At 34.3% G+C, this 13587-nt stretch overlaps 1 pseudogene across 3 annotated transcripts in view; it reads left to right on the plus strand.

Moving 5' to 3' along the window:
* The window catches only part of LOC143224796 (allatostatin-A receptor pseudogene), a 50619-nt pseudogene that overhangs the window by 16603 nt on the left and 20429 nt on the right, over window positions 1-13587 (plus strand). The window contains exons 2-3 of one of the 3 annotated variants that reach the window (XR_013013442.1): window positions 700-791; window positions 3431-3477. The product of XR_013013442.1 is annotated as an allatostatin-A receptor pseudogene, transcript variant X2 (transcript). Of the gene's footprint in view, window positions 1-699; window positions 792-3430; window positions 3478-8421; window positions 8551-13587 lie in introns of those variants that run through there. The other 2 variants (XR_013013443.1, XR_013013444.1) reach the window with 2 other exon arrangements.

The following is a 13587-nucleotide window of genomic DNA, read 5'->3' on the forward strand; positions in this document are numbered from 1 at the left end:
AATAAAAATATAATCATACTCTTATGTTAAGAAAGTCAGTCAGATGTATTCATTACCTTAAAGTTGTGTTTTAATATATTTCAGATGCAACTAGAATTACATTTTAGAGTCCAATGTTGCTTGTGTACTTTTGAAACCCATTTTACATTTCACTAAAAAAATAATTTTTCCCAATAATTATTGAAAAGAAACGAAATATGTTTTTCGTTTTTTTAAAGATACTATCTACATTATTTAAAAGCCTGCTTAACTGTCTATTTCTCTTGTCGTGACAAAAAATAACTTACGTGTGTTTGTCCAATCCATTTAGTTGGTTGCGTTTGATTAGTGAACCTATTTTTATTTTAAACTGGAATAAAAGCAAAGTGTTTTGAATATTTCCACTAAGTAAATAAAAATCTGTACTTTTTATTTACTATTTTTCCAAAGGCGAAGATTTACAGAGCATTATACTACTGTCTTTAGGGTCTGGACTGGAACCATTCTCACTGTCACTTAGTCGAAATGATTTAGGTAGAACTAAGTGCACCCATAGAAATTAATTGCATGTTTTAATTATCCAGAAAATATTTCAGAAAGAAAAGGCAATTATTTATGATTCAAACTTGATTTATTAGATATTTACCATGTAATGTATTTTTACGTTCTGCAGTTTTCAGCAGTGTTTTATAGGCCTAACTGTTTGTTTGCGTATTTCAGATCTCACACGCATATTAACATGATGATGCTTTTGTGGCGCTTACGTGGAAGAATATATTTTGGAAAAAAAAAGGAATACAAACAAGACTAAAGTGAAGTATCGTCCAAACGAAAAGAAAAAAACAACCTATTTTTATCGCTGTAAACAAATCAAGAAATAAGTGAAAACAACAACATTCATTTGAGTATCAACATTTAATGTTTACTGGTCTTTCAGAAATTATTTAAAAATTTTGTATTGAAAGAAAGTGTCTTAAAACATCGTTTTTACGAGTTCCTAAATATCTGTTATTAGACAATTCGTAATTTGAAAACTCCAGATGAAAACACAATGCAAAAAAGTTACACACACTAAAAAAGCAGACGAACTTTTAACCACTATCTTATTAAACATGCCAAATTCAGTTTTGTTTGCTCCTTGCTGGGATATTCACTCAATTAACATTTATATTTCTAAAATTAAGATCGAGTTTCATGAAACAACGTATGGCGTAGTATAAATATATTACCATTCTATAGAACACAATATAGCAGCACTTTATTTAAAAGCAAAAACTTGCGATATAATCAATATTCTTTAATCTAAACTCATGTTTGCATGTAACTCTCAGAGAGATTATCTTTCTAAGATATCGTACTTTAATCCTACCGTTATATATATATATAAACATGACTTACATTAGCTCCCGTTCTAATTTTGTAAAATGGTTAAACTTAAGTGAATTCGACATCCGATTATAGAAAGATAATATATAAACCGAGAGTGAGGAGCCGATGTGATAGTTTTAAACGATACAGTATGGAAATTACAACTCATAATGAACGTTATAGCAACGTAATTAATTGGGGTCCTGTACCATAAGTCAACAAAGAAATACTCATTAGATACGTCATTAATTTCATCAGAAGTCTGAAATGTGACAGCTTTTTCAAACACCAAATTTACTTGATACGATATTTTAGAATTCTAATTAACTTTCTCGAGATAAGCAAACATGATCATTTACTGAATTCCTGCCTTGGAACTGTTCCTAAAAACAAGTGAGCTATAAGTCTAATATTATTAAATTGCGAATATCCTCAGTGTCTGGTTTTGATCGCTTGAGGTTATAAAAGTGAAAATTATTTGAAGTGTTGTTAGTGTGTGTTACTCTATACGCGTATATTGATAACATACGTCAAATCAAATGCAGGGGCGTAGATTCTGGGGGGATGGGGGCATACACCCCTTCATTTTAGGTGAGGGGATGGTGCATACAATCATCCCCCCCTGCTGTTTGGTCTGTTGAATTGTTTTATTGCATCATAGGCCTACAAATTGTGTGTTTGTTCTTGTGATTTTCGTGTTCTTACCAATCGAATTACATAATTAGGCCTAGATGTGGGCTTTTTCAATAGCCGAAATGTAAATTTTTAATATAGTCGAGCTTCTAAGCTTTTCGATCTAAGCAATAGTTCGTAAGTATCAGTCAGTAGGCCTAATTATACATGCAAGTATCGTGGTAACAAGATTACTCTGTGACTGACTACATGTTTACAGCTTTCAGGTTCACGTAATCAGAGATTACCAATTTACAAATTGAACAGTCCACATAAGTGGTTGCAAAAATCATCCCCCCCATCGGGTGTAAAAAGTCTACATCCCTGGTCAAAGGGCTTAGTAGGAAACAAACAACATGCTTGGTTTGTTTGGAATTTCTTCCCAAGTTACACGAGGGCTATCTGCTTGAGCAGCGATAGATTAGACGGAAGGTAGAAAGTTAATAATATTGTCCACACAGTTAAAAGGGTGAGCATATTCAGTGTAACGAGTATTCGAAACCGTAACCCTTAAATTATCAATCATGCATCTTAAACACCAGGCCACGCTAGGACTAAAATAAGAAGAAAGAGAAGATGACCAAATACTCTTGGTGATTGTGAGATATTAGTCCATGGGACGTTAAGCCTTGTCTTACAACACAAAAGGAGTACTCGAACATAAAAGCGTTTCAGGGATGGCATTTTTTTTCTATAGAATGGAAAGATATGCAATCGAGGAACACATGACCGACGGTGATATCACTGCAAGCGTTTTCCTAGAAATTATCCTCCAGAGTCTCGGCGGATGTTAAAAAATTGGGTTTTGATACCCCCTGGTGGGCACACATACCTCATTATGCAAAATTGCGCTTTACAACAGTAAAAAAAAAAGACATAAATGTTTCAGTCTTTGTCCAAAAATGAAGTATACTGAGCAGAAGTAAACTCAAGTTATCAATATTGTAAACGCCCCAAGTAATGTCTAAAATATTTCGTATCCTACACAAATTCTGTAAAATATCGCTTTAAGCCTAAAACAAACAGAATACCCGTAGTTTTTTACTTTATCATCTTTCCAACAGAAGTGCTAAATAACATCACATTTCTAATGAATGGCCTTTCTTTTACCAACCTTCCCCTTACAACTTTTAACTTTATGATAATTTAAAAGACTATTTGTTACACTCATATTTAAATATAAAATAAACATAAGATTATTAAACCCGAGGCCAATAACATAGACCATAAGTTGTGTTTTTTTTTAGCGGCAAGCTCCATGAAATAAACAAGTTATTAAACCCGAGACCACTAACATAGATCATAAGTTGTGTTGTTGTTTTTTATTGCCAAGCTACAGAATACGTTTGTTTTTTTCAGCTCTGTTTGTTATGGGGAATCAAAAATATATTTGAACATTTTTAATTCTTAGGTTCACCGCTGACCCACCAGGTGTCGAGGCTAGAGGAAGTAACGAACGTAAGTTTTCTCAGATACATTATAATAAAATTTCAAGAACTAAGTCAAATCTTAGAATTTTTCAATCTCGCGGTTACACTGAAAACTTTCGGTCCAATGAAAATCACCTGGAACTTCTTTCACGTAGAAAACATTGAAAGAGTAAACATATTACGTAATTTACTATCACGATTTTTAACGTGGACGTTAAATAGTACAGAAAAACAAAAGATATAATCAGTATATCAAAATAAACTTCCTGTCAGAGAAAGTTTCCTTCTTAGAACACATTGCTCTTTGCCTGTAGAACATAAGGGGCTCAAACGTGTATTGTTCTTCGGTAAAGGAATTCTTCACAGTATTTGCACTCGATATCTCGGTCTCAGAAGACATCTCTATTTTTGAAACACAACGCTGCCCTTTATGCCATACGAAGCCCATGGAAGACAAGAACAACCTACCTAATTGGATTTACAAGAAACAGTAAAATATTATAAAAGCAATAAATATTTTACCTTTGAATGCAACACTCATTATATTAGGTACTTCTCAACAGTTGTTATTTTGGCTAAAAATGTTGATTTATTATGATGACAAAGTTTTAAAATGTTGTCATTGGGAAGCTGCAGTAAGACGTACCCCAGAACGTAAAGGTTTCGGTTTCTAACTGAAATACGACTTTTGAAACTATGTTGTACCTGCACTGTCTTCAAAAAATGAAAAACCAATATGTTTTCTCAATATCAAATATCAAGTAGATATTATGTTAATATTAACCTAATAAAAACAATTCTAATATCTTATTCGGAATAGCACGGTATAAACAAGTTTTTATATTTAATATTTACGATTACAGTCGTTTATCCAATACGAGTACTTTTATAAATTATACTGTACTTCTCTACTGCTTACTATTTGTATTATTAGTTAAGAAACAAAAAAATAGTGTTCTCTAGTGATCATGCGCGAAAACTGTGCTTTACTTGCTAAAAATATTATAATTAAAGTGTATTTGATAAATCTTGTGTGTATGTGTAAGAGGGAGATAAAGACGTTCTTTAACTCGTGTGATGTAGTTTTCGTTATCTCAAATTAGAATCTAAGTCAAACAAAATGTTCATTAGGGAATAAATGAACATTAGTGATGTTTGTGTTCTGTTTTCCTTCAATTTACACTGGTAATGACTGACACAATGCAGGCTTCAAGCAGTCACTGAATCTGAGACGTAGCATACAAGAGTGAAGTGTTCTGTTCTTTCTTTGCTTTCATTTGAATAAAGTACTAAGAAACGTCACTCAAACTTTGTTGATTCGAGATTTTCAGCATCAAATTAAAAATTAAAATGATAAAGTACGAAATGTGATTAACCGATGTGAAATATATTATCATTAAGTCATTAGTTTCATAATAGATATCGTTAATTAATTAGTAACTATTATCAATATAATTGCTAAATTAATATTTGAATATAATTACACCATTAATAAGCAGTTGAATATTATTAAATGTTTAACGATAAATACTTGCCTTTGAATAACAATTACTTTACAATGAAATAAACAAACCATACCTACCAGAGTTCTGAATGAAACTTTTGGAAAAATTCTTAACTATTCAAACTGGCTAAAATGTTTAGGCAATAAGCATTAGCGCATTGATAACAGTAAGAAACTGGACTAAAATAAATCACTACGTGATAAAAAAAACACTTCATTTTTCACGTGATAACGTTAATGCAGTGTTTTCACTTTAAGATGTTGTATATGTAGGTATAGTAGTACAGTTGAGATGATAGTTGGTTGAATAGCGATAGTAAATCAGTATGGAAGTTACAATACAAACTGTGGTGTTATTACGGTGATTAGTATAACATCAATATTATTATCACTTCCAAAACTTTTCAGTGGAGCTAACCACTGAAGATTTTGATATTTAAAGAACGCTTGTACAGAATTAATGAATTTCGTAAGACGAACAGTAACAGATACACACACATTAAAGTATGTATATTATAAATATCTGAACTTCTTTCTTGCGTGTGAAAAGACAATACTATACAGCTGCGTTTACAAGCAACTTAATATATCGGGCATACAAAGAGGTAGTTATTCGTGATAGGTAAAAAATTAAATGCATTAATTTAGGAGAATGTAAAGAAACACACCGAAATTCATGGTTAGGCTTGGTTTAAGCCTTTTGTTAGGCCTATCAAAACTTCATCAATTCGCCTGTCATTTGATATCAGTGTAATAGTGTTTAATAATTCGTAACTAGGTTATTCTTTACAAAAAACACAACAATCAATGACATAAACAACCTTATAAAAAACAGTTACCTCGTTAAAAATAAAAACAAAGGAGTCATCCACAAAATAAAATGCAACTCTTATAAACATTATGATATCAGAGAAACCGGGACAGAAAAGGACTCCAGAGTTAAGGAACGTCTTAAAATCGTCAAACATGTTACCACCGAAAGCAACTGAAGAACTACTTTTTGAAATCATTAAAGTCAAAGTGAAATAAATATCCCAAAATGCCTTTTATCTAATATACTCACAATTTATTCATCTCACTTTACTCGAACGCTTAATTTACCGCCACCTACAAACCTTGTCCTCGTCATCATGTACCGTCTCTAAAATACAAACTGTTGTATTTAATTTAATTATTGCCTGATTATGGCTAGCTATTATGGGGCATAAAAAAACAAACAGTTATCAATGGGAAAATAAATTATTACCGTTGTGGGCAGAGTTTAACTAAATATTGTTCTTTGCCTTTCACGCATTTTAAATTTCCTTTTCCACAATTAAAAAAAAAGTAGGAGCCTGAAAAAAAACAACACAAAAACGGTGGCGATTAAAGGAAAAGGCGGTACTCTTTTCCGAAACTACTACGTGCAGTTCCCTCGTTTTGTCCCTAATATAATATATAAGTGGTTGAATAAGCGGATATTCCCTTGGAACGTGATTTTTCGAAAACTCTTTTCAACTTTTAAGCAAACAAAAGCCCTTGTAATTTGATGTCTATGGAAACACACTTGTCAGTTGGGGTAGAAATTTGCTGTAATCGTTATAGGAATGCTGCCATGTTTTTTGGGTTTTTTGCTGAGTGAGAAAAGGATGCTGTAATATACGTTAGAAGTTACTTGATACACTAAGTACTTGAAACTGTTAACACATTCGACTCACGGCTGTGCTGGTGCATGTAACACCTTATCCATCTGTTGTCCGGATATCTTGTAAAATAGAAAACCCGGTTAAAATCTGCCGAATTTACTGACATCTATTATATAATTTCTATAAAAGTATATATACATATAATTTTTTAAATGATTTATTGCTCAGCATCAGTGTGCAGCTGTAATGAAATGGTAATAAATTTTACATTCAGAGCGCAATTTAACACGTGCTGAATATCTGGGTACGAAAATTAAATTGACGTTTTCTGAACCAGTTATGGGTACTGCTCTTTGAGGTCTACTTAACACCAAGGATGTAAAATCATTTAATCCTTGGGTTGGTGTGGACTACTGGTGAGCTTGTCGGGTTGCTTACTGTAGGGTTCAAAGTTTAACCCAGAAATATGCCAGAGTCCACTTGTTATTTCTAGTTGTTAGAAAAGTTACAAGTAATCCTACCAGAATTACCATATAGGCGGTGAGTACTGCTGAAGTGGTTACCCTTCCTTTGTTCAGCAGTATCCAATTAGAAAGAAGTGTGTTTGAACCTTGGAGTGTCTGACTTGACTTTTTAGCCGCTGTGTCACATGAGGTGTCATTCAGGCATAAATTACCAATTCACCAACGTCAGTAAATTATTGGCCCAGCATGGACAGGTGGTTAAGGCACTCGACACGTAATCTGAGAGTCGCAGGTTCGAATCTCCATCACACCAAACATGCTCGCCCTTTCAGCCGTGGGGGCGTTATAATGTGACGGTCAATCCCACTATTCGTTGGTAAAAAGAGTAGCCCAAGAGTTGGCGGTGAGTCGTAATGACTAGTTGCCTTCTCTCTTGTCTTACACTGCTAAATTAGGGACGGCTAGCGCAGATAGCTCACGTGTAGCTTTGCGCGAAATTCAAAAACAAACAAACAGTAAATTATTGTTACATTTCTGAGGTAAAATATGTAAATGAAGAGTCACGGAGAGACGTGACAAGAGAACCAGAACCGTTTTCAGTTCTCACCTGCCTCATGTGTGTGAGCGGGAATTTGGACCAGAATTTGAGGAAGTGGGAGTAGGAAAATACCAATTATTATGTATATTGTGTATTTACTGTATTACATACAAAACTGGATACAAATACTTCTCTTTTTTCTGTCCTGGTGTCCTGGTAACCTCTTCTGTGATCTTATGCCACCAATGTTAACAAAGTATCTTTGTCCGTGACGAAATCTAGAGTCGTATAAGAAAAAAATTCAGAATTATATCTCAAGACGGCTGGTATGGGTATCAACACTTTTCTAATACAGCAGAGAACAACGTTTCGACCTTCTTAGGTCACCTCTAGGTTAACAAAGATGTTGACAATCATTCGACCTTTGAGTCCTGAATATAATTTTACTTTAAGTGGCTTTCTCGACATTGTTTAATTATGCACAAGACATTAAAAACGTAATCTTACACGTAAAATCAAGTAAACGTGTTTCCTCTTGTCTTGTTCAACGTTAGCTGATCCCCATTTCAATCCTTTTCGTCTTTTTAGCACTAATTATTTTACTGCTAGTTCAAAGTATAAGAGTACAGTAATAACGCTAATAAGATATTTATAGAGTATTCTGTGTATATATATATATTGTACAGTAGTTAAAGTTGTAATTACTAGAGGACCCGAATGTTATAAACCTCTTTCACCAATATAACCTTAAACACCTGATGTGAAGACCGACTGTGGTTTGTTTACACTCTAAATTAGGGCCTGAAAACCTGCCAAGAACCTATCCTTCCCAGTGTTCAATGTGTGTTTAAGGGAAATATCTGACGGTTGTCTTCAAGGCGAATAGGAAATTTTATTTTAAGGTATGAGCAAATGTTGAAGTATTCCTGCTGAGCTAATCTGATGGCGTGGAATTAATACGTAATGAATGGTAAGTTAACAAAACAAAATGGCGAACTAGAATACCTCGAATAGCTATTTTCTCTTGGACACATAATTCCACCAAAATTTGTGGCACCTGGGTTTTCTCCCATTTTTATGTTTTTCTCAATAATATTGTTGTGACGGACCGAGAAGAACCATTTAACATAAAACACTCACAGTGTAGTGATAAAAAAAATTGTTTTACTTTTGAAATTTCAGCTATTCAATAACGTTTGTAAATATGTAAAATGCGAGAGTAGGCAATGTTAGTTATTTCTTAAGCAACCATTAGATACGAAGTGAGGCGTAACCTTTAGGTAATAAGATCGAACTGTTGACAGTTTAATAAATCTACAGCATTCTAGAGAATGTTTTATCATATAACACCCACGTGAAGCAAAAAGTTAATTGCTGTGAGAGTCATGTCAGGGTTTCGGTTACATATCAAGGTTTCTATCTGCGTGTATCCACTGATTTACCCTTTATGCCCAACATGGACAGGTGGTTAAGGCAATAGAGGGTAATCTGAGGGTCGCGGGTTTGAATCTTTGTCGCACCAAACATGCTCGTCCTTTCAGCCATGAGGACGTTATAATGTGACGTCCAACCCCACTATTCGTTGGTAAAAGAGTATCCCAATAGCTGGTGATGACTAGCTGCCTTCCCTCTAGTACGTACACTGTTAAATTAGGGTCGGATAGCGCAGATAGCCCTCGTGTAGCTTTGCGCGAAATTCGAAACAAACAAACTGACTCTTTACTTGCTTCTATTTCTCCACTGATGTACTTTGATATTTGTGAGTTAGGTTTTTTTTTTAAAATTCAGATTTAGCTTACTTAGTAATGTAAGTTTCAGTAAGTGAGCCGTTTCAGAGCTGGCAGAGGATGAGACCTTGTAACCATCATATCCATCACCAGATGTGATATATAAATGTATCTTCAATTAACGATGCAGCATCTGTGTCTTAAAATTCTGATTACGTTTATTAATAAGTCATTTTTTTAGTAATTTAAGTATTTAGTGGGTGTGGCACCTGCACGGAAAACTTAAGGACATCGTGACAAATCAACACAAATATTTGTGACAGGTTTATTTTTTGCGTTGTTGCCTTCCACTCTGGGAAGTAGATATTGATGTCCACTTCCACGCGTGACAAATAAATATTTTGTAATATTTACCAAGAATTTAATGACCGTAAACTTTATGAACAACAGAGGTGTCCCATTAGCAAGAGATTGTTTTTCGCAAAGCTACACGAGGGCTATCTGCGCTATCCGTCCCTAATTTAGCAGCGTAACACTAGTGGAAAAGCAGCTAGTCATCACCACTCAGCGTCAATTCTTGGTCTACTTGGCCGTCACATTATCATGCACTCACGGCTGAAAGAGCGAGTATGTTTGATGTGGCAGCGATTCGAATCCGCGACCCTCAAATTGCGATTCGAGTGCCCTTAAAATAGTGCTATTTCGGCTTCTTCCGTAAATTATAAGTGTCTGAATAAAACATATAATCAAGTAATTGAGGAAACTACAATAAAAAAATTCCTTTTGTTTTCTTTCAGTGGCCTTTACAGCATCAACTTTTTTATCGTAATGATAAAAGGCGCTGTTTGATAACTCTCAATTTGTAGGTTTCCCCCCATATAACGGTTTTTGTACTGGACTTCAAAATCTGCTTATTTAGCACATTACGTCATCTGCTCTACACAGCTATTCAACTAGTACTCCTGCGAATTTCGGACGTTATGGATTTGGTGATGTTTAAAATGGTAAAGAAAATAATACTCACAACAAGTAAAACAATATCCTAATATTAAAAGCTCATAATCTTTACCAGGAATATTATTGAATTTAACATTTTGTCTTATATTTCATGACTGACCATCGGCTTATTCGTTTGAAAACGTTATATCGAACTAAAATAACTAAAACTGTTTATCAAAATAGAATACAGTTAGTAGAATTAAATGTCCAACGTTCCTGTAAGATAGATAAAAGGAGACTGTTTTAATTCTAACCTTAATATTGAACAAGTTCTCCGATTTTCAAATATAATTTTGAAGCTCATTTAAAAGCATTTATTAGACACTTAACATTCGTGCTATTTCGAACGTTGTCACAAGTTTTTGTTAACTATGCCTTTCTACGAAGTGAAGAATTGCAAACCAAATTCTTCAGATTTAGGAACCCTTTTCGCACACTAATAATTATTTCTTTATTAATATATATAACCGATCATTCGTCCATCTCTGTAATGCTTGTTTCTAACGTCAAACTATTAAATGAGAAACATTGACAATGTGCTATTACTTTGTCTGTTTTCATCTTTAATTTTTATAATGGGTCGAGCACGGCTTAGCAGTTCGTACGCCTGGACTGTGAGTCCGATGGTTTTAAGTTCACGTCCTGATTCCCCCATAACGTGCTTCAAACTTTGGTGCTCTAGGGTATGCTTTAAGTAATTTGCTTGGTTGTTTGTTTTAAATCAAAGCCACATTGGGCGATCTACTGTGTTTACCACGAGGAATCAAATACCTGATGCTAGCGTTCTAAGTTCGTAAATTTACCGCTGTCCCACCGCGGGACACGTGCGTTGGAAAGATTGACAGTTAACTCCCTCTATTCGGGCAGACAAAATTAGTTTAAAAGTTGATGGTGAATGCTGTGTTAACTATCCATCTATAATTATAAAATTACATACGGCTTAGCTTTGAGCAAAAATTTCACATAAAAAAATTAACCTTTATTGAAACACATGTAGCAATATGTATTTCGTGCTTCACTAGAATTTTAACCACAACAGGTTCGGCAATCTTGGCGAATTCCATCAGATGAAATTGCTCCTCGCTAGTACAGCAGTATCTCCACGGATTTACAACGCTAAAATGAGGGGTTCGATTCCCCTCGGTAGGCTCAGCAGATATCCCGATGTGGCTTTCCTATAAGAAAAACACACACACTCCATCAGATGAAAATTTTTTATTCGTTTTTTGTGTGGATAAACTGTTTTTTAACTAATTTTAAGGCGCATTTTTCATAGATGCACAAAAAACGGTTTGGTAATTCTTCACAATTACTTTGCTTACTGTTCCTGCTTATTTAAAAATATATCTTAAATAGAAATCCATGTCAAACTTGTGTCAGCTTTTATACATATTACTTTACGAACTAACCACTAGCAACAAAACATTTGAATTTTAAGGTTTAAAACACCAGTAGAGATTCATCTCTACCAATTTTTGAACAAGACATCAGTGTGGTTTAGTTTGGTTTGTTTAGAATTTCGCGCAAAGCAACACGAAGGAAAGGAAGTTAGTCATCACCACCCTCCACCACTTCGACCAGAAATACGTTTTAGTAACAAAATAGAGAGAAAATACAACGAATGAGCTATAGCAGTTCATTAGAGACCCATATCCTTGAAGTGACTGATCATACATCATCAGTTTATGTAGGTTTACTTCACTTTTTGATGAGGTCTTAGGACGATGTTTAATGTAGCTGGAGAGTCCACGTGATCGTTGATCGAAGGCAATCGCTTAAAAGGATTTTTATTGGTGAGTTAGAAGGAAACTGACAGTTTCATCAGTCACGCAGCTTAATTTCTGGATCGCTTGTAACAAATAGCTCAGTCAATTTTAGTTTCCTTCGGTGCCCACAGAGATAACACAGAATATCAGGTGACAATGACCTCCCAGTTTAAAAAAAGACAGCCTTGTGCTTTGTATTACATGGTTCTCTAAGCACGTACTTAGCAAAAGAAAATAAATAAATAAATGAGACTCCAATTTTCGTCGATTCTTCTAAATTAGATTAGAAGTAGATTAATACGTAACTTACACGTATAAAACTTACTGATTGAACATGCAGCTTAAGTTTAGAACTGCACGATGAGAAACCATCTGGGTTTAATTAACTATCTTACTGCGTGAAAAAGTGAACCATAGATGTTAAAGTATCGTAATGTTTAGTACAAAAAACTGTGAACGTTTGAGTATCATATTACCTGATATAATGAACCACGAGTGTTAAAGTGCTGCACTGCACATTTTACAACTCGCTTAAAACTTGTGACGTTGCGCAGTGAAGGTGACATCTGGGAAGTTTGGAATATTTTTGAAAAATATATATATATTTATATTTTTTGATTCCTCGTGTTATGCGGCCTTCCTTATAACAGCTGGACTAAAAAAAAGAATAAATAGTATTACAACTCTTGATCCAGTCTCCAGTGACACGGAATAAATACACGAAAAACAAACACAAATTACTCGTCAAGACTTTTAAAATATGCGAGAAAACTGTTTTAAACCATGCAAAAAAATTACATTCATATCCAAAACTTTCATCAAAACCTAGGATGCTAAACGTACATTGATTACTATTTGATATAAGTATTTGTGGCTTTATAAACAAAATTTGGATTGGTGGCGCTCAAGTAATCGCGTTCATTTATTTGTTGTTAAGCGCAAAGCTGCATAATGGGATATATCTGCTGTTCTCACCACAGAGGTATTTTATGGGTAGAAACTTTAATTTGATATTTAAACTTTTCATCTTACTTCTATGACAGTATCTTTTCCCCCTAATTTTTACCCTTAACTAAAAGAGTATTTACATAAAACAAAAGATGGGCTGCTAAGTGATTATGGGAAGAATCAGTGCCACCTTGTGAACGTGTCATTTTGTTCTAAAAACCTGTGGAGTTTTAGGCCTAAAATATGTGTTTTTTTTTTTCAAATCGTTTTTCCTCTCTGTGAAAAGAAAAAAAAAAAAAGAAGTTTGTACACACGTAGCTATACCCAAAGTTTGTACACACGTAGCTATACCCAAAGTTTGTACAGGCGTAGCTATACCCAAAGTTTGTACAGGCTACACCCAATAAACTAACTATGCAGTTATGAAGAGAGCCTAGTCGAAGTTTTTGTTTGTTTGTTTGTTTTTTGAATTTCGCACAAAGCTACTCGAGGGCTATCTGTGCTAGCCGTCCCTAATTTAGCAGTGTAAGACTAGAGGGAAGGCAGCTAGTCATCACCACCCACCGC

The sequence above is a fragment of the Tachypleus tridentatus genome, chromosome 9 (genome assembly GCF_004210375.1).
Source record: "Tachypleus tridentatus isolate NWPU-2018 chromosome 9, ASM421037v1, whole genome shotgun sequence".
Taxonomy (NCBI): domain Eukaryota; kingdom Metazoa; phylum Arthropoda; class Merostomata; order Xiphosura; family Limulidae; genus Tachypleus; species Tachypleus tridentatus.